The sequence below is a fragment of the Anser brachyrhynchus genome, assembly GCF_964034855.1.
Source record: "Anser brachyrhynchus genome assembly, chromosome: W".
Lineage (NCBI taxonomy): Eukaryota > Metazoa > Chordata > Aves > Anseriformes > Anatidae > Anser > Anser brachyrhynchus.
In genome coordinates, this window is record NC_137704.1 from 17,471,858 (window position 1) to 17,492,001 (window position 20,144).

The 20,144-nt window shown below is 51.0% G+C and overlaps 1 protein-coding gene across 2 annotated transcripts in view; it reads right to left on the bottom strand.

The window, feature by feature from the left end:
• Positions 1 to 17,246, bottom strand: part of ZBTB7C (zinc finger and BTB domain containing 7C) — a 216,874-nt gene extending 199,628 nt beyond the window's left edge. For both annotated transcript variants that reach the window (XM_080572140.1, XM_080572137.1), the window contains exon 1: positions 17,117 to 17,246. The gene's annotated coding sequence lies outside the window, so the exon portion shown is untranslated. The remainder of the gene's footprint in view (positions 1 to 17,116) is intronic.
• Between the last annotated feature and the right edge of the window lie 2,898 nt (positions 17,247 to 20,144).

The window sequence follows — 20,144 nt, forward strand, 5'->3', positions numbered from 1 at the left end:
AAGCTGTCAAAGGAGCTGAGCTAAAGGTGGAGCAGTTCTCCCAGGGAAGAGAAGCACATTTCTCTAGATCCCGTGGAAAAATGGGTTCATTTTCATGCCTGAGCACATCACACCCTTGACCTCTGCTGCCACCGATCACCAGCACATCCCCATCCACGAGCATAGCTGACACGCAACAGTCTGAGCACTTTGCAGGAATGCTGTGCATAAACACCTGCATGGAATGAATGCAAAATTATGCACCTAATTTACATGTGTAATTGCTATGAATTAGTATGCAATTGGCCAATTAGATTCACTTTTTGCATGCATGCAGTTTCTAAATTCAGGCCTCGTCATGGGGCCATCTCCTGGTTTGACAAACCACGGAGCCGTCTCCAAGTTCTGCTCCCAACCTCAAGATCATTCTCCAGCTCCTTTGCAGGTTTCCATCAGAAATACGGGCTGAAAACATTCACTGATCCCAGACAGCTTTTAATAAATTCACGGGATTTTACCCATTTTACTCGAAGATGACCTAACCTCACCTCCACCAAAGAGCACCATCCTACGCCCCCCCGAAGCCTGTGTGCTAATTGGAGGAAGACAGCCGAGCCTGAATTAAACATGATGGAGACCCCGTCCTGCCCCTTTGCAAGCATTTTGGCAGCCTGGCTGGCATTTTGTGCCAAGTTTGGCACACCCAGCCCAAAGATGCAATGGAAACACTTCTATTGCCCGGCAATAATGCACACAGATGGGCAAGGACGAGCCGTCCTGATTGGCTCAGAGGGAGCACTTTTCTTCCAGCACCAATTTTACCTCTAGACACGGCTCTGCAGAGTCCAGCCAGGGAAGAGATAACGGAGGAAACGAGCCTCCTAGCAGCCCGATTTCACTCCCAGATTTGAAGCCAGCTCTGTAGGACCAGGTGGGCTTCATGGACTCGCGGTAACGGAGAGCAGGAGGGGGCTCAACCCTGGGCTGGGCGACCTGGGGACAAGGAGCCCACAGCTCCCGGCAGAGCCTCTGCACCATCCATGCCTGCGAGTGATGGAGTTGGTCACGCAGAGCGCAGCTGGGGAGATACTGATTTTGGGATACCTGCAGCGACTGGGAGGCAGCGAGAGCCATTTTCCTATATCTGCAGACAACCCCGGGGAGGAGGAGGACACAGAGAGGGGATGATGAAGCCCCATTAACAGCACGGAGTTGCCAAGCAACTGGGAGGCACCGAGAGACAATAAGGACGGGCCTAAAACGCAGAGCAGGGGCGAGGGGAGGCTGGGCACCACCAGCCCCCCGCCTGAGCGGGGTCCCGAGGGATGCTCACACGGAACCGCCCGCGCAGCCCAAGGCATTGCTGCATGGCACGGGGGTGAGGGGAGCATTATCTCCCCAAAACCCCAGCTCCCACCCTCCTTCCCTCCCTCCCTGGCCTCGGCCCCTTTCATCCGGCATCCCCAGGCAGCGCGGCGGGCAGCGACAATGGAAAGTTACAGCAGATTTCCCCTCCACCACTGCGCCAACTCTTGCCAAAAAATGCAACAGAGGAAACTAGCTCAAGACTGGAAGGTTGCTTTAATTTCCTCCTCTGTTGTTTTTTTTTTTTTGGGGGGGGGGGGGGGGGGGCTGGTATTTATTCCTTTTTAACATCCTCTTGTGCCTCCCAGGAGTGACACATCCCCGCTGCCAGCCCCCGAGCAGCACCAGGACAGCCCGCGCTCTGGCTCCGTGTGCTGGCAGCTGGCTCAGCAAGGACGGGAGGACCCGCGGCTGTCACAGCAGCATCCTCCCAGCAGCTCTCATCAAAAAAGCGGCTCCTTTTTCTCTATTTCCCCCAAACCAATTGGTCCTGCACTTTGGCTCAGGCCCAGGACAAACATTTCAAAGATTGCATTTTTTTTTTTCCCAGCGAGCATGTCCTGGGATGTCAGTGAGCAACCATGAGATGGTTGGACTGGATGATCTTGGAGATCTTTTCCAACCTTCATGATTTCAGAATAACAATCCTATGTCCTGGGGAAGCAGCCCAGGCCTGATATGGACCATGACACGAAGAGCTCAGCAGCAGCAGCTCCCAGCTGACAGCACCCATATCCCTGGCAAGGGGTGATGGGGCTTTGCTCGGGGGCATCCTCCTTCTGCCATTAGCAAAGGCTCAGGTGTGTTCATCTGGAGAAGCAGGCAGATGGTACAGAATCCCACCCATGATGGGATTTTGGCAAGAGCTCAGCCTTCAAACAAGCCTGACTTTCAGAGCCCGGATGGAGAAAAGAGCCTGCTGGCATCAGGAGGCTCTCCCTGAGCAGCGGGGCATCTCCTTGTGCAAGCAGCCTTGCTGGCCTGGAAAGAGGTGCACCCACCGGCACCGCTCAGCTCTGGGCAAAGCCTGCTAAAATGCACTGCAGACTCATGGCTGCCATTTCTCTGCCTCTTGCTTTCCGTCAGGACTGCATGCTCGAACTGCCGAGCCAGCTGAGCCAGCAAACAGGTGTTGTATATGGACTGCTGGGCGTTTCTTCACAGCTTGAGGCCCGGTAAAGCCAACGGGCTTAGAAAACCCTGCACACGCAGCCTGCGGAAGGGCTGCTCCCGAAATCAGTGGGCTAGCCAGGCGAGCAACATCACTCACACACACACACCCTAAGTGCTGCCAGCCTGATCCATAATAAAAGACAGAGACAGAGAAGAACCTAAATGAAGGGCAGGAGGTAATAAAAGCTATGTACAGAGTGCAATTCCTAGCAGAGAGCGTGTCAATAGCAAGTTTAGCCATCAGAGACTTTTTTCCCCTTTAAAAGCTTAGAGTATTATTTGCCAAAATGGAGTGAATGTACTAATAAATACAGAAATAGAACACAGATACAGGCATTTAGTGTTATCCACACAGAAAGGCGTACAACAAGCATACACACGGGAGTACGTCCGTACACATACACACAAAGCTGTTAAAGTGAGATGCTCAAGTTGCACCATCAACGCCACAGAAAATAAGATTTACATTTTCTTTTTCGTATTTTGAAGAGGCATCATAGAATAATTTCCAAACAGACACTAAATTAATGTACAAATTTGTGTTATTTTGCAAATCCCATCATTATTATTGAGCGCTTTAAATTTACAACCTGATTCCTGCATCATAATATTAATTGCACGCTACCAAAGGGCCCATTTATAGCCTTATTGTTATAAGTGAGACCATACAAATTTCTTGGTCTATCAGAAATATTTTATTAATTAAGTAAGCAGGCACAAGCAAAACAGCGCTGGGCGGCTGGGGAGTCTCCGCTCCACCACAGCACGCAACTTTCCCTTTTCAGTGTCGCCGTTTTATAGCATCCAAGTTTCGGCTTGTCAGGACTTGTTGGACCTTCTGAAGCTGCGCAGTTCGTTGTTGGGGGTCGTTGTTTTTCTTTCAATGATCATGCGTTGTGCTCGTGTTCAAGGGGGAGGGTAGTGAAGCGGGAAACAGTATTTCACAGAGTCTTTGTTTTACCAAGGATGTTTATCCAACACCCCCTCCCCACTATCTACTTGCTTAGTCTTCCCCCTTAACAAGGTCGTAAATTGCAAAACCTTATCTTCTCAGCAGATCCTCTGAATTCCTTTTAAAGACAATGAACAAACACCCGCTAATTTATCACAATCCCTCCTTTTTCTTTTTCTAACATATTTTGTTCATTGATGAATTTTTGAAGCACTTGTTTGCTCAATATTAAAGTTTCTGCGTCATCCTCCTCCTGTTCAAGAGATTCATATTTCGCACGCACAAGCATAAGGTGAGCTGCCTCTAATCGTTTTTTTTTTTTTTTACAATCGCGATTATTCGATTGAATATACATGGTCCAAAAGTTAGTGTTAATATGAGCAGCAACAAAGGTCCTGCTATAGTTGATAGCAGTGTAGTGAGCCAAAGTGAGTAATTAAACCAGGATTCATACCAATTCTGGTGGGCTTCATTTTCTATTTTTCGTTTTTCTAGCCCTTCTCTCAATTTAGTCATTGTATCCCTTACTACTCCAGTATGATCTGCATATACGCAACACTCCTCTCGTAGGGCTGCACACAATCCTCCTTGTTGTAGAAAAATCAGATCTAATCCCCTACGATTTTGTCGTACAGATTTCTCTAAAGCTGATATGGATTGCTCGATACGGGCCAAATCCTCATCTACAGCAATGCGTAGAGAGGTAAATTCTTGGCTTTGTTTTACCAGAGAGGTAATTTCAGTTCCGGCTCCTGCAGCCCCCAGAATCATCAGAGTGGCTAAAGTGACAGCCGTAATAGGCTCTCTCTTCCTTAAGTGTTTTTTTTTTGCCATAGCATGTTGGATGTACATATACTCCTCAGAATGGTAAAGAATCCTAGGTATAATTACTACCTGTACACAAAAATCATGAGACGAGTTGAACAATTTTAAAGATAAGCATGGAGTTACCCCCAGAGACGAACATACCCATCTGGTGTTATCTGCTGGTATTAACCATTTTTCTTTGTCTAATTGTGTAACATTTTCTGTAATATTGCATAGATGGAACTTCTCACCAGGGACCGTGCCTACGCACCTGCCATTCCCAGTTACTTCCGTTAACGTTATTCCTACATCCCTTCCCCAATTGCATTGTGGGGGATCGGTTTCGTTTGAACGGGTGGTTTCTCCCAGATCCCCAATGGCGTCGTAATATGAGGGCCTTATATCAAGACATAACCAGTAAGGTCTAGGCACGTCTGGATTTGGTTGATTCAACAACTGATAACTAGCATTCATGATTCTCCATATGTTATTCCCGGTCACCCCTTCATTTCTAATCCCGTACTCCGGGTTTACTGATTTATTAGCAACCTCCAGTGGTTTAGGGCTATTAGGAGTTAGCATTCTAAAAGCTTGTGTAGGCTGAATCCTCAAAACACTCCCCGACAGTTTCTGATTTGGTCCCACCCGTTGGGGACTCAGTCTCTTCCTTCTTTATATAGATGATGCCTTCCCTATCAGTCCCCCAGCAGTAGTTATCTGCTGAACAACATGGTGATCTTCCCATCTAATCAGGCTCCATTTAAAAGGTTTGTGAGGGTGCGCAGACCCAGGAACAGTGTAAACAATCGTACCCATTACTATGTATCGCAAAAAAAATGGCTAGGGCCCATTTTCCAGAGTTCTTTACCTGGCCACGTAATTCCCCACCGTTTCACTCTCTGCCTCGCTTGTCAGTTCGGTTGCAGCGAACTACAAGGTGCAGGTTCTTCTCGGCAGCAGCAGTGTTCTTCAGGGGAGTTTCTCAGGTAACCGCGACCTTTTTCTGATCAAACAGGGTCCCCTTTCCTCCTTTTTTTTTTTTTACGATACATAGACAGTTAGACCATACTTATCGAGTTCGTTTCAACGTGAGCTTTAAGTCATCAGGGCCTGCGACCGCTTCCCATTTGCTTTTCTGGATCGGTCCTTTCACGCGACTGGCATGCGTTCACCCCTTCTCAGCCGTCCGGATAGCCGTCTCTGTGATAAGTAAAACAACATAGGGGCCTCCCCACCGTGGTGTTAAAGACGTTTCTTTCCATGTCTTAATTAGAACCCTATCTCCAGGTTGTATCCTATGGATTGCTATATCTAGCCACCAAGCCTTTCGCTTGCAACTCCCTCCGTTGGTTCATAAGCTGTATTAAATAAGGTTTTAATTGGATATCCTGTACCTGGGGGTGATCAGATGGCATCTCTAAATCATAAGGCATACCATACAGCCTTTCAAAAGGTGAGATTCCGACATCGGCTCGGGGCTATGTCCAGATATTCAATAGTGCAAGCGGTAAACATTTCACCCAGGAGGTTTTAGTCTCTATCATAAGCTTTGTTAGTTGCTTTTAATTTCACCATTCATTCGTTCTACCTTTCCCGAACTCTGAGGATGCCAGGGAGTGTGATATTCCCATTTAATTCCCAGAGCCTTCATCGTGTCTCGGGATACCTTTGACACAAAGTGTGGGCCTCGATCAGAGTCAATTCCTTCTATTACCCCGTATCTGGGTATGATGCTTTCTAATAATATCTTTACCACGGTTTGAGCTGTGGCCCTTGCCGTAGGGAATGCTTCAACAAAGTTTGTGAGGTGGTCTACAATAACTAATAAGTATCTATATCGCCCCGTTTTTGGAAGTTCAGTAAAATCTAATTGAATCTTTGCAAAAGGTCGATGTGCCAATTCTCATCCTCCTCCCGGGACCCTTTTTCTCATGTGTTGAGCATTTACCCTCCGACAAGTTATGCAATCATTTACGATCCTCTTTGCTATATTATAAATCCCTATACACATATAATATGTGGCAAATTGATCCACCAACGCCTGAGTACCCCAGTGCGTCTGTTCATGAAATCTCCGTAGCACCCTCATAACTACTGATTTTGGTAACACTTCCCGTCCATCAGACAGTACCCATTTCCCTTTATCGGTTTTTTTTTTTTTTTTGAACCCCCATTTGTGTCATCTTGTCTTCTTCTGTAATAGTGAAACAGAGTAAGGGGAGGGGAATGGGTCCATTCGACCACAGGGAGTTAGTCGGCCCGCACTTGTAGCAGTTTTTATAAGGCGGGCTTTCTTCCTCTGAACAATTGCATTCAATCCCATCAACTCCCCATTCACTCCAGCAATCATAACATGGAAATTCCTTTAAGCCTTTCCCACAGTATTAAGTATTATATTAAGCATTATTATATATTATTATATTATTAATTATTATATTAATTATTATATATTAAGTATAAGTATTAAGTATTTCCCACAGTCTGGGCAATCTTCCCTCGTTCTTATAATTCTTATACTCATTAATGCTGCCCTTTTTGCCTCCTGATCTGCTAGATTATTACCCCTAACCTGAGGAGTGAGGCCTTTTTGATGCCCTTTTATATGTACTACAGCAATTTCTTTGGGCTCTCTGATAGCTTGTAAAACCTGGGTAATCAATTCCTGATGTATTAAACCCTTTCCTTGTGAATTGATGAGCCCCCTTTCTTTCCATATTTTACCAAATGTATGTACTACCCCATAAGCATATTTTGAATCTGTATATATTGTACCGCTTTTATTTTTCAACAATTTTAGGGCCCGCAATATGGCATATAGCTCGCAAGCTTGGGCAGACCAGCTAGGGCTCAAAGGTCCAGATTCCACTATCTCAAATGTTTTCTCGTTTACTAACGCGTATCCTGATTTTTGCTTTCCCTCGACTACTCTCGAGGAACCATCCACATATATCTGTTCACCAATGGGTAATTCCACTTCCTCTAGATCAGGTCTCAATTTCGTTTGCTCTTCTATATTTCGGAGGCAATCATGTCCTAAGGACTCATTTGGTTCCCCATAAAGAAATTGAGCAGGGTTCTGTAGGGAGGTTGTTCCTAAGGTTAATTTTGGAGAGGAAATCAAAATTCCTTCATATTTTAATAATCTGGCGTCAGTGATCCATTTCTCTGCCTTCTGTTGCAGTACCCCGCATATATTGTGTAGAGATATTACTTTGATTTCCCCCCCAAAAGTGATCTTCTGTGCTTCTTCCACTAACAAGGCAGCAGCTACCACTACCTGCAAACAGTTTGGCCAACCCCGGCTAACCGGATCCAATAATTTAGACAAATAGGCCACAGGTTTGTTTGTTTTTTTTTTTTTTTTTTTACTCCCTGCCCATTCTTGGGCCAGCACTCCGTATGCTGTGCCTTCTGCGCTGTTCACAAAAAAAAAAACAAAACAGCCTCCTTAAATCTGGTAAGCTTAACACTGGGGGGGGCGTACTAGTTCCTCCTTTAACTTCTTCAGTCGTTCCTCATCTTCTTTTGTCCATTTGAGTAATCCATCCTTATTCAGCTTGTTATATAAAAATTTAACCTTTCCACTATAATCTTCTATCCATTGTCTACAGTATCCGGTCAACCCTAACAGTTGCCGTACCTGCTTTTTAGTTCGCAGGGATGCTAAAGCCAATATTCCACTGATTCTGCCTGGGTCTAACTTCTTAGTCCCCTTACTTAACTGGTGACCCAGGTACTTTATCTCTTGCTCCACAATTTGTAATTTTGCCCCTCCTTTTTCTTTTAAAGGGTACAGATTAACTCGATTCTCTGAGCCAATCCAAAGGCTCGCATATTCGCTCTCCTCTAAACAAAAAGGTTCCTTTGCACTTACATAAATGTTTAAGGCTTGGCAAACCCAGTCTTCAAACGACCCGAATATGGGCCAATAATTTGCCTACCTCCCCAAACTTCAACACAATAATGAATCATTTTTACTTTATCCTTTCCCCGCCTAAAAGGGGAATCACTCCAATTCTTAATCATTAACCCCAGTGGACTATCTGGGGGAATAGGGGGCAACCTAGCACTAGGCATTACCCCACCCATGGGACCAGAAGGCTTACTCTTCTTCTGTCCCATCTTCCGGAGTGCCTTCACACACACACACAGCCGCTTCCCCCTGGTCGTGGCCCAGTCCCTCGCGGGATGTGGGAACCGCACTACTGAGGGGTCCGCACTCACTTCGTCCGCAATTGGACGTCTCACACAGACGCACTCCGGGATAACCAACCCCAACCGAACGGATCACCGGCCTATACTTACCCACCCCGTGGGTCTTCGTTTGGTCTTCGTGCACAAAGATTGCTTGGGGTTACCGGTTTTATTTGCTTGTGCCTAATTTTGGGTTCGTCGGTGAAGGGCTCGAGCGGGATTTCCCGTTCCCGGGGCCGCCGAAATCGGCGGGGCGCCTCCCCTAGAGGGATTCCCAGTCAATCCGCCTTCATCCGAGTCACGGCACCAAATTTGTTATAAGTGAGACCATACAAATTTCTTGGTCTATCAGAAATATTTTATTAATTAAGTAAGCAGGCACAAGCAAAACAGCGCTGGGCGGCTGGGGAGTCTCCGCTCCACCACAGCACGCAACTTTCCCTTTTCAGTGTCGCCGTTTTATAGCATCCAAGTTTCGGCTTGTCAGGACTTGTTGAACCTTCTGAAGCTGAGCAGTTCGTTGTTGGGGGTCGTTGTTTTTCTTTCAATGATCATGCGTTGTGCTCGTGTTCAAGGGGGAGGGTAGTGAAGCGGGAAACAGTATTTCACAGAGTCTTTGTTTTACCAAGGATGTTTATCCAACACCCCCTCCCCACTATCTACTTGCTTAGTCTTCCCCCTTAACAAGGTCGTAAATTGCAAAACCTTATCTTCTCAGCAGATCCTCTGAATTCCTTTTAAAGACAATGAACAAACACCCGCTAATTTATCACACTTATAATTTGAAATGGTGATGAAGAAACACCACCCACTGGTGCTGCCATGCCACAGGAGCAGGGTGCAGTGCCCCGATGGTTTTGCCCCTGTAACTTTGCAGAAGTTGTTCGAAGGGAGTGTTCTCATTTGAAAAAGTCTGAGAGAAGGCTGAGGTTGCCAGTACCAAACTGCAGCCCAAAGAGAAACCCTGCCGTCAGGCTGCAAACATCTGAGTGGGGCGATTTGTAAAGGCAAGGCTGACAACTGCTGCACTGCTGGCAGATGGCAATGCAATAATAGCGCCGGCTACAAATCCCCGCTGAACAATTTAAGTGATTATCATCTGTCATGTTTCTCTTCTCCTTTATTTAATTGACAATCAGGATGCTTAAAAGCGACAATGAATACCCAGAATGTTTTCTCTCGCATCCCGCTCGGTGTCACAGTGATTGACTTCTGGAAGCCAAGAGGGAACAGGATCCCAAGCTGCACATAGTGGCCAGCTTGTCTGCGTCTTCTGGACCTCATCCTCAGGCCCACGCCTGCTCTGTCTGAGGCCACGGTGTGCCAGCCCACCCCCTTTTTATTTTTACTTTGGTTTTTTTGTTTCAACTGTGCACTCGGCACGAAGCAGCACAAAAATACACCCCAAACGCCCCGTGTGCCTACCGCTCGCTCGGATCAGCTGACCTTCCTTCTGCAGGCTGCTAACACCACGGCATGCCATGCTCCTCCTTCCCAGCGGGATTTCAAGGCACGCCACACTGCTGCCTTTGTCTTACCAGGCAAAGCCTGGAAGAGGGAGAAGGCCTGAGCCCATAAATAAATAAGTAAAAGCTCAGTGCTGGCAATGCTCGGTCTAGCAGGAAACAAGAGGTTCCCGGTCCGTCAGCACCAAGAGGTCCTCTAGGGCCAAAGCCCATCTTGCCGACTGGTAAATCTTGCCTGCACTGGGCCCCAAATCTGCAAGAACCAGTTTGGGAGACAGCACATTTTAGCAGCAAGGCAGTGCCCCGTAAGGTTACTCAGGGCTTTCTGGAGCATCGTCCACCCCGCAACCCAAAAGGCTGGCAGAGGTGACAACCTTCAGCTAAGCCATAAAACTGCTGGGTTTGGCCACCGGCAGGCGCAAATAAAATTCCCACATCATGTTCATAGGGGATGGATTTTCATAAAGACATCCTGGCCAGTTTCCAGCAGGGTTCATCCTGTTCGCTGAACCAAGTTTTCCCTGCAGCTCCAAGCAGGGGCAGTAATTCTTCATTCCGGGTCCTGAACCGTTGTGTAGTTTTGTTATTAAACAGTTGCCGCTGCCTTGAAGCCTGAGGAGAGCTACATTTCAGTGCTGCGAGCAGCATTTTGTGTGCATGTGGAAGTTTATAGAGCATTTGGGCACCATTTCTGATGAATGGCCCTGCATAAGCTTAAGATCTCCAACCTGTTGCTTTTGCAAATATTTTTTTTCCTTATGTTTTTGTATTGCGGTTATTCATTCAGGTGCCAACCAGGACTGAGCTATCAATACGTAGCCTGACAGCAGCAGCAGGAGACACCACCAGCTCCACAGGAGCAAGAGGAGCATCATGGCTTGCATTTCACGGGTGGAGAACAAAGGTTTGGTGAAACCAGATCTCCCCAAATCCCTGGGAAAATCTCAGCAAAAATGAAGAGAAGAACCCCAGCTCCCAAGCACCCATGCAAGCATGCCAAAAAGGCGATGATGTCCTGGGTGAAGATGTCCTGGGTGGGCACAGCCCTGAGCAGCTCCCTTCCCACCCAGCGACCCACTTCCCTGCAGGACCAATGAGCACACCCAAGACACCCTCCAGAACTGCTCCCTATGGAGCAGGGGGCTTTACCTTGCCCTCCGGGGGCTTCTACTGAGCCCGGCTCTTGTGCAGAGCCTCCCTCTGCTCCTGGGGATGCGCTGAAGGGAAAGCAGCAGCCCCATCAACTCCCCACCCGCCTGCTACTCCCCCCAAAAAAATATGAACGTGCTTCCCTTCAGACCGACCAGCTAAGGTAAATAAGCCCATGTGTCTCCTTCCAGTTACGATAACAGGGAACCAGGAGCTAATTACATAGATGAGCTGAAACAGATTCAGAAGAACGGGCAGGGTTGTTTCCTCCAGCTGGTCACAATGAAATTAAAAGCAAACCGGGACCTAGAGCCCTTTTCAGTGGAGCGCTGTGAAACGAGTGGCACTGAACCAGCAGAGCTTAAAATACAAGGCAGGGCACACCCTTCCCTCCAAACACACCTGCCACTTTTTTCCCCTCCTGTCTCCCACAACCTCTCTGGAAAGGCCAAACTTCATTCATTACAGAACTGAAATATTTCATTTTTTATTCTAATATTTCCTGTGTGGAGCCTTCCTTTTTTTTTTTATAGCCAACCATCTGGGAGCAGGGAGGGGAAAGGAAGCCCCAGAGCTTTTCAGACACAATAAAAAAATGCATGGTGTTTGACTAAAACCAAAACGCATAAACAAACAAACCATGTGTTGTGGTTTAACCCAGCTGGCAGCTAAACACCACACAGCCATTCGCTCACCCTCCCCCCTCCCTCTCTGGGATGGGGGAGAGAAACGGGAAAGTGAAGCCGGTGAGTTGAGATAAAGACAGTTCATTAAGACAGGAATATAATAATAACAATAATAATAATAATAGTGATAATGATAATAGTATTACTAATAATAATGTGTAAGAAACAAGTGATGCACAATGCAATTGCTCACCACCCGCTGACCGATGCCCAGCCTATTCCCGAGCAGCCGGCCCCCCACCCCGGCCAGCCACCCCTATATATTGTTTAGCATGACGTCAGATGGTATGGAATACCCCTTTGGCCAGTTTGGGTCAGCTGTCCTGGGCCTGTCCCCTCCCAGCTCCTGCTGCACCCCCAGCCTGCTCGCTGGCAGGACAGAGCGAGAAGCCGAAAAGTCCTTGGCCTGGTGTAAACACTGCTCTGCAACAATTAAAACATCAGCATGTTATCAGCGCTCTTCTCATCCTAATCCAAAACATAGCACCCTACCAGCTACTATGAGCTACTTAACTCTGTCCTAACTGGAACCAGGACACCATGTACCCAGAATAATGACTTCAGGGGAAAGCTGCCAAAACAACTGTATAAACTGCCAGAGTGTCACCCATCCCTCCCTGAGGTTCGTGGGAGAAGGGAACGGAAAGTTGTGGTGGTTTTACTCAGGTGGGTGGCCGAGCTCCACCACAACCGCTCTCTCACTCCCCCTCCTCAAAGAGGAATGGGGAGAAAATACGATGAAAAGGGCTCAAGGGTTGAGATAAGGACGAGGAGATCGCACAGTAATTATCGTGACGGGCAAAACAGACTCAGCGTAGGGAGACAGTAAGATTTATTGCCTATTACTAACAAGCTGGAGAAGCGAGAAACAAAGGAAAGAAACCAAAAACACCTTCCCCCCATCCACCCTCTTCCACCTCCTCCCCCCGAGCGGCACAGGGGAACAGGGGAACGGGGGTTATGGTCAGTCTATAGCGCTTATTCTCCACCACTCCTTCTCGGTCACTCTCGTCCCCTGTGCTGTGGGGTCCCTCCCACGGGATGCAGTCCTTGCTGAACTGATCCAGCGTGGGCTTCCCACAGGCAGCAGCTCTTCAAGAACTGCTCCAGATATGGGTCCGTACCACGGGGTCCGTCCCTCAGGAGCAAACTGCTCCAACCTGGATCCCCCACGGGCAGCAGCTCCTGCCAGGTCACCTGCTCCTGCATGGGCTCCTCTCCACAGGCTACAGGTCCGGCCCGGAATCTGCTCCGGCAGGGGTCTTCCAGAGGCTGCAGTCTCCATCGGTGCAGGTCCACCTGCTCCACCGTGGTCTCCTCCACAGACTGCAGCGTGGAACCCTGCTCCACCGTGTTACTCCATGGGCTGCAGGGGGACAGCCTGCTTCACCACGGGCCTCACCACAGGCCGCAGGGGACTTCTGCTCCGGCGCCTGGAGCACCTCTCCCCCTCCTTCTTCACTGACCTTGGCACCTGCAAGGCTGTTTCTCACTCCTCTCACTCTCCCAGCTGCTGTGTGGTGCAGCGTTTTTTTTTTCCCCTGTCTTAAATATGCTCTCACAGAGGCGCACATCACTTATAGGCTCGGCTCTGGTCAGCAGTGGGGCCCTTACCTAACATGGGGCAGCTTCTAGATTCTTCTCACAGAAGCCACCCCTATGGCCCCCTGCTACCAAAACCTTGCCGCGTAAACCCACTTGGCTGGGGCCAAGCTGGTCCTAGTGCTCCCAGAGATGCCCTGGGCAAGGCAGGAAGGCGAGGGGCTTCAGAAACCGTGTTTAATGCCTAGGTACCAGGAGGAGCTTGATTTTCCTAAGTACCAAGTACCAGGCACTTCCCACCGAAGGCAGTGTGGTCTCCGCAGCACCCTGCCTTGCCTAGAGGTGAAGCCACACATATTTAGCTGCCTGAACATGTATTCAGGCACATCATTCTGGCAAGTGTAGAGCCTCCAGCCGGGCAAAATGGCTGAGCAGCTCACAGCAGCAAGCCCTTTAAATACCCCTGTAATTCATTTTTCTTCCCCGCAGCACAGACGCCACTCCACCACCACCACCAGTCGAGCTTCCTAAGGTTTCAGGAGGAAATCCAGAAGTTCCTTGCTTGTTGCCACTCCACGATCAGGCACTTCAAAAGCCCCCGCAGCTCTCGCATGCAGCCACCCCCCCAGGCAGGGAGTGAGGGGCTGCTCCAAGGGGCTGCCCACAGGAACAAAAGTGGGGACACCAAGGTCCCTGCGCCCCACAACTCCCCGCCAGGGCTGCAGCAGAGGCTTGGGGCTGGCTGGGAGAGGAAAAAAAGCATGCGTGTAGGGTCGGTGCAGCAGCACGCTACGACCTCCCAGCACTCGCAACAATGCCGAACTGACCATGCAGGGTTACTCCTGGGGCAGTCCAGGCGAGTGGGCACGTCCCGCTCCCAGCTCCACAACAGCCCCCCTCGGCCCATGCCAGCCCGAGTGCCACAGGGCTCCCAGGTGGTCACCAGAAGTCCCCAAGCACCACAACCCTTCCCCAGGTCAGGTCCCTGAGCGCCAGCACCAGTCCCACGCCGCAGGTACGGGTGCCAAGGCTTTTCACCGCAGATAAAATGACCCAAAGCCTGCCGTTGCACTTTGATTTCCACATCGGTGGCTCCTCTTTTTAAGGAAAGGAAGCAGCGATCTCAAGGCTGATCTCTTCTAACCAGTAAAACCAGCTTTGTTTCCAGGCCGCGATGGAAGCAGGGCAGGCAGCAGGGCTTCCTGGGGCGGGCAGGAGTGCTTTTCCTCCTCACACCACAGGCACTGCTGAGCCCCCACTTCCCACTGGAAAACAGCGGGACGTTGCTTATGAACCCCTGACGTGCTCGTGCAGCTCTCACCCCAAACCACCTCTACAGCAACTGACTGCTATCATGGAGGAGAAGGTAAAAATGTCCAAAACCGGCACTGCTCCCGTTGCCCAGCGCTTATAGACCCAAAGATCCTCCTTCTTTTGCAGCACTGATGCAAGGAACATGGCAGTGCCAGGTGGGTTGGGGATGCTCACCTGCCTGCAGGAGCCAATATGGGGACACCAGCAGCACAGCCCTGCCCCAGGAGCACACCTCGGCATGCTCACTTCATTTCCTTCCTGGACTTAAAAGCGCAGTCACCTTCCCAGAACTACCCAACCGAAGAGATGGGGGACAACCCTGAGTGTGCTGTCACCCCACTCGCCTGTAAGTTTCTAATTCGGACGGGTTACGCAAGCTGCATTCAGCTGCTCTGCCCTTACAGCTGCACAGCTTTCGGCAGCACGAGCAAAGCGCCCTAATAATGACAAGCAGGAGGCACGCGGGGCTGCTGGCTCTGAACGAGAGCCAAGCTGATGCACAGTCCCACTCAGGAGGGGATTTTTCACTGTGTTCAAGCCCACAAATCCCAGCCTCCCCAAGCACATCCGTCCGGATGCCATGCAGCAAGGTGTCCAAGCAGCGCCCAGGAGAGGTGCCATCAGTCACAGGGGTGCCAAAAAGCCACCGCGAGCAGGGGACACACAATGCCTGGCGCAGTGCTGAGGTCCCTAAAAATAAGAGGGTGCAAAAGCCCCGCCAAAATCAGGGCTGGGAGGTGCGGAGGCTCAGCAGGGAAGCCAAGCGGCTGGCCCAAGGCGACATGGAGAGGTAGCGCCAGCTCTGCGTGACTTGCGGTGCCCGCTCTGGCACAGGATGGCCGCGGGATCTACATTATGGCAAGCCCCAGACAGTTAAATGCCAGGAGCCGTGCCTCCCATTTTCCCGTTAATGGAAGGGTTATATTGGCTCCAAAGCAGTGTGATTTATGTTACGCCCATACATGCACACTCACATCTGCGTAGAGCATCTGGGCTCCTTGCTCCTCATCTTTGCCCATGCGCTCACGCACACCCCGAAGCCTCTGCGCAACCAGCAAAAGGCAAAAAGCTCTGCATTTCTCCTGGAAAGGAGAGCTGCAGCTCCCAGGGATTTACTTGCTGCCAGGAGCTGGGGCTGCAGGGGGTCAGCCTCCCCTTGGCGCCCCAAAGCGCTGGCAGTGGGTGCCTGCAGGGCTGTCCCGGCTGGGGCTTGTGACGGGAGTGTGCACCAACAGCTGATGTTTGTCACTCGGAGGTGTCACACGGGGGGAGACCTGCCCGGGTAATCCATCACCCCACCACGTTGTGCCGCGGCGCGAACCTGAGGGATTTCCTGCAGGAGAACCCGGCTGACACCAAAATGCCAAGTTAACGCCTCGCAAGAACTTGTAGCCGCTGCTAGACCCGGGGCGGGCACAACAGGGAATAAAATATTACAGTCACCACTAAATACTTTTATTTATAAGCATGGAACTGCACAGACCTATCTGCAGGCTGCGAGCAAGGAGGCACAGGTTAAAGGATCAGCCAGCTCTGCGCACATCGTTCCCCCCGTGCCATCTCCCCATGCAGCCCAGCTGGCAGGTAGCTGGGGCCGCCTGCAGAGGGACAGACCATGCCTGCAGGACATGGCCAAGCACAGGCTCTGCACTTTGTGCTGGGTTAAAAAAAAGAAAAAGGAGGAAAGAAAGGAGGAAAAGTTATGTTGCTAATAAAGGGCTTCATTGTGCCATCAATTTTTGAAGCTGTAACAATCTCGGGAGGGAGTTCAGTAGTGTGATCAATGGCACGATCGGGCAGCAGGACGAGCGGGTTCAGTGCCCACACGCTGCTCCCCCAGCCCCACGTTTTGGGGGGCTTAGGGCAGGAGGTCCCCAGGCGCTCTGTGGACTCCCCTCCTGCCAGTGGGGGACAGCAGCAGGACAGGACATGGGGAAACCCCGCCACAGGACATGGTAACACTGGGAGATGCACAGCAGCATCCGCACCCATGCCTCGCCCTGGGTGGCACCTGGGGGGACAAAGGGGGGTCCTCAGCACAGCGGGCAGGGGCGTGGGAGGAGGTAAAATCTCATCAGGTGGCACCTGAATAAAGAAATGGGGGCGATAAATGAGATGGATAAATGGGATGATGGATATGGGATAAATAAATTGGGATAAGTAAGTTGGGATGGATACGGGACGGGGGTATAGAGGGCGGAGGGATACAGGATGAAGGGATACGGGATGGGGGGCTGCGGGACGGGGGGCTGCGGAGGCTGCCGGCGCATTTGGGGGCGCGGGGACCCCGGGCGGGGACTTAGGGCTGCCCGAAGCAGGGCGCGGAGCCGTCGGGGCGAAGCCTGGTGGTGGCACAGCGGCGGCGGGCGAGCGGAGGATGCCCCACCCCGGGTGACACCCCCGGGGCGGCTGCACCAGGAAGGCGAAGCCCCCGTCGGAAAATTACCGAAACTAATTGGGGGGGGGGGGAGGGGGGGGCGTGGACCCACCTGCGGAGCGGCGCTCGGAGCCGGCGTCTGCCGGCGGCGGGTCGGAGCGGCGGGCGAAGGGCCCGGATGTCGGTGCCCGCTCCCGCCCTGCCCCCCGCCTGCCCTCGGCGCCGATCACTCCCCGTCCAACAGCCCGCCGCCGCCGCCGGCCCGTCGGGGCGCCCCGGGGGGCCCGCCCCTCCCGCCTCCGCCCCCCCTCCCCGCCTCACCGCTGCAGCCAATGGGAGAGGAGGGGTGGGGGGAGATGGGAGGGGCCTACGCGCGGAGACCGCCCCCTGGAGGCCCCTCAGGGCAGCGCTGTGAGGAGCCCGCTAACGGCCGCTCTTGGCGGGCGGCCTCGGGGGGAGCATGGTGCTGCTGCGCTCCTCCCAGGTCCGCAGCCAGCTTATTTATCCCGCCGCTGGAATGGGGTCGGGAGTAACGGTCTTCGAGCAAAAATAAAAAATAAATTTCCTCACAAGTCTCGTTTTTGGCTTGAATTGGTCAAATCACAGGCAGAGGGTGCTGCGTGCGCTGGGCTTGCTCTTGTGAGGGCCAAGCCCTTGGGGAGGCTGGAACCAGAATAGCAGCAATGGTTAAATTAAACGTCAGCCTTTTAATCAGCTTCTCCCAGCACCAAGGAATGGGATAGACAAGTGGACAGTAAGGTGGGCTGAACACTGGCTGACTGGCCGAGCTCAGAGGGTGGTGATCGGCGGCGCAGGGTCCGTCTGGAGACCTGTGACTAGCGGTGTTTCTGGTGGTTTTACTCAGGTGGGCAGCCGGGTTCCACCACGGTCACTCTCTCACACCCCCTCCTCAAAGAGGAAGGGGGAGAAAATACGACACAAAGAGCTCAAGGTTTGAGATCAGAATGATTTAATTAAAGGGAAAGGGAATGGGAAAAAAAAAAGGCCACATGGAGGCACAGAGAGAAAGGGAAAAAAAAAAGTTATTCTCTACTTTCCATCAACAAGCAATGTTTGGCCACGTCCTGGGAAGCAGGGCCTCGAAACGTGTAACGGTTGTTCAGGAGGACAGCCCCCTCCCCCACGGGAGCCCCCCTTTTATTGCTGAGTGTGACATCAGGTGTTATGGAATATTCCTTTGGTTGGTTTAGGTCAGCTGCCCTGGCGATGTCCCCTCCCCATCACTTGCCCACCCCCAGCCTGCTGGCTCTTGGGGGCTTGGAGGGAGTCCTGATGCTGTGCCAGCACCATGCAACAATAGACACAACACTGGAGTGATACCAGTGCTGTTCCAGCTACAGAGCACAGCACTGTGTGGGCTGCTGCAGGGAAAGGTGACTCCATCCCAGACAGACCCAGCACAACCTCCACCCCTTATTCCATAGCATTTGTGTCACACTCAGGTCCCACATACTTTAGTATATAGATAGTCTCATCACCATCGTTCCCTGTCCATTAAAATATTTATAGGTCTGTACTTCTTTTCATTCCACAGGCCTTTCCCCAAAATGTTCATAAGAACTGTCGATGGTTTCAGCTTCATCTGTCAAAGTGGTCACTCAGGGCAGGCGGAGTTGGATGTCTGGACACCAGCACCAGCTTAGCTCACGTCACTGTTGCACTTGCCCGGTTCCTTGTGAAGTTGACCTGTCATTGGTTCTGCAGTGTCCTCCTACAACACACAACTTAGATTACAGATTATTTTTCTCCCAAGGTTAAATCTCCTTGAGGCACGCACCTGATATCCCCATTCTTTTGCATTACCCACCAGGTGTACCCTGGTCCTTGGGCGAAGACAATCCCACGAGTGGGTTTGCCTTTTCCCGAGGCAGGAGCAACCCACACCGCCTTCCCCATCCACTTCCCTACATGCACTACAGGGACTTTAGCTCCTCCCACAGTGTGTAGGGGTTTTGTTTCAGCAGGACCAGGATGGCTGTCAGACCCCCTGTTGTTAACTAGCCAAGTGGCCTCTGGTAGATTTATGTCCCACTGTTTCCATGTCTCAGCACCCAATGCTCCTAACATAGTCTTTAACAGTCCATTGTACCTCTCAACCTTCCCAGAGGCTTGTGGGTGATAAGGGATGTGATACACCCGCTCAATGCCATGCCTCTTGGCCCAGGAGGTGACCAAATTGTTTCAGAAGTGACTCCCATTGTCGGACTCAATTCTCTCTGGTGTACCATGTCACCACAGCACTTGTCTTTCTAGGCCCAAGATAGTGTTTCGGGCCATGGCATGGTTTACGGGGTATGTTTCCAGCCACCCAGTAGTTGCTTCTACCATGGTAAGTATGTAACGTTTGCCTTGGCGGGGTTGTGGGAGTGGTCCGATGTAGTCAATCTGCCAGGCCTCACCATACTGAAATCCAAGCCATCTTCCCCTGTTCCAGGGACACTTTACCCTCATGGCTCGTTTGATTGCAGCACAGGTCTCACACTCATGGGGAACCTGCGTGATAGCCTCAATGGTCAGGTCCACCCCTCGATCACGAGCCCATCTGTATGTGGCATCCCTCCCCAGATGTCCTGATGTTTCATGGGCCCATTGAGCTACAAACAGCTCACCCTTACGTCCCCAGTCCAGGTCCACCTGGGCCACTTCAATTTTTGAAGCTCGATCCACCTCTGCGTTATTCTGATGTTCTTCAGCGTCTCGACTCTTGGGCATGTGAGCATCTACATGATGTACCTTTACAGCCAGGTTTTCTACCTGGGCAGCAATATCTTGCCACAGGGTAGCAGCCCAGATAGGTTTACCTCTGCACTGCCAGTTGTTCTGTTTCCATTGCTGCAGCCACCCCCACAGAGCATTTGCCACCATCCATGAGTCAGTATAGAGATACAGTACTGGCCATTTTCCTCTTTCAGCAATTTCTAGGGCCAATTGTATGGCTTTCACTTCTGCACACTGACTCGACTCGCCTTCCCCTTCCATGGCCTCCACGACTCGTCGTGTGGGACTCCACACAGCAGCTTTCCATTTCCGATGGCTCCCTACTACATGGCAGGATCCATCAGTGAACAACACATACTGCTTTCTGTCTTCTGGCAACTCATTGTATGGTGGTGCCTCTT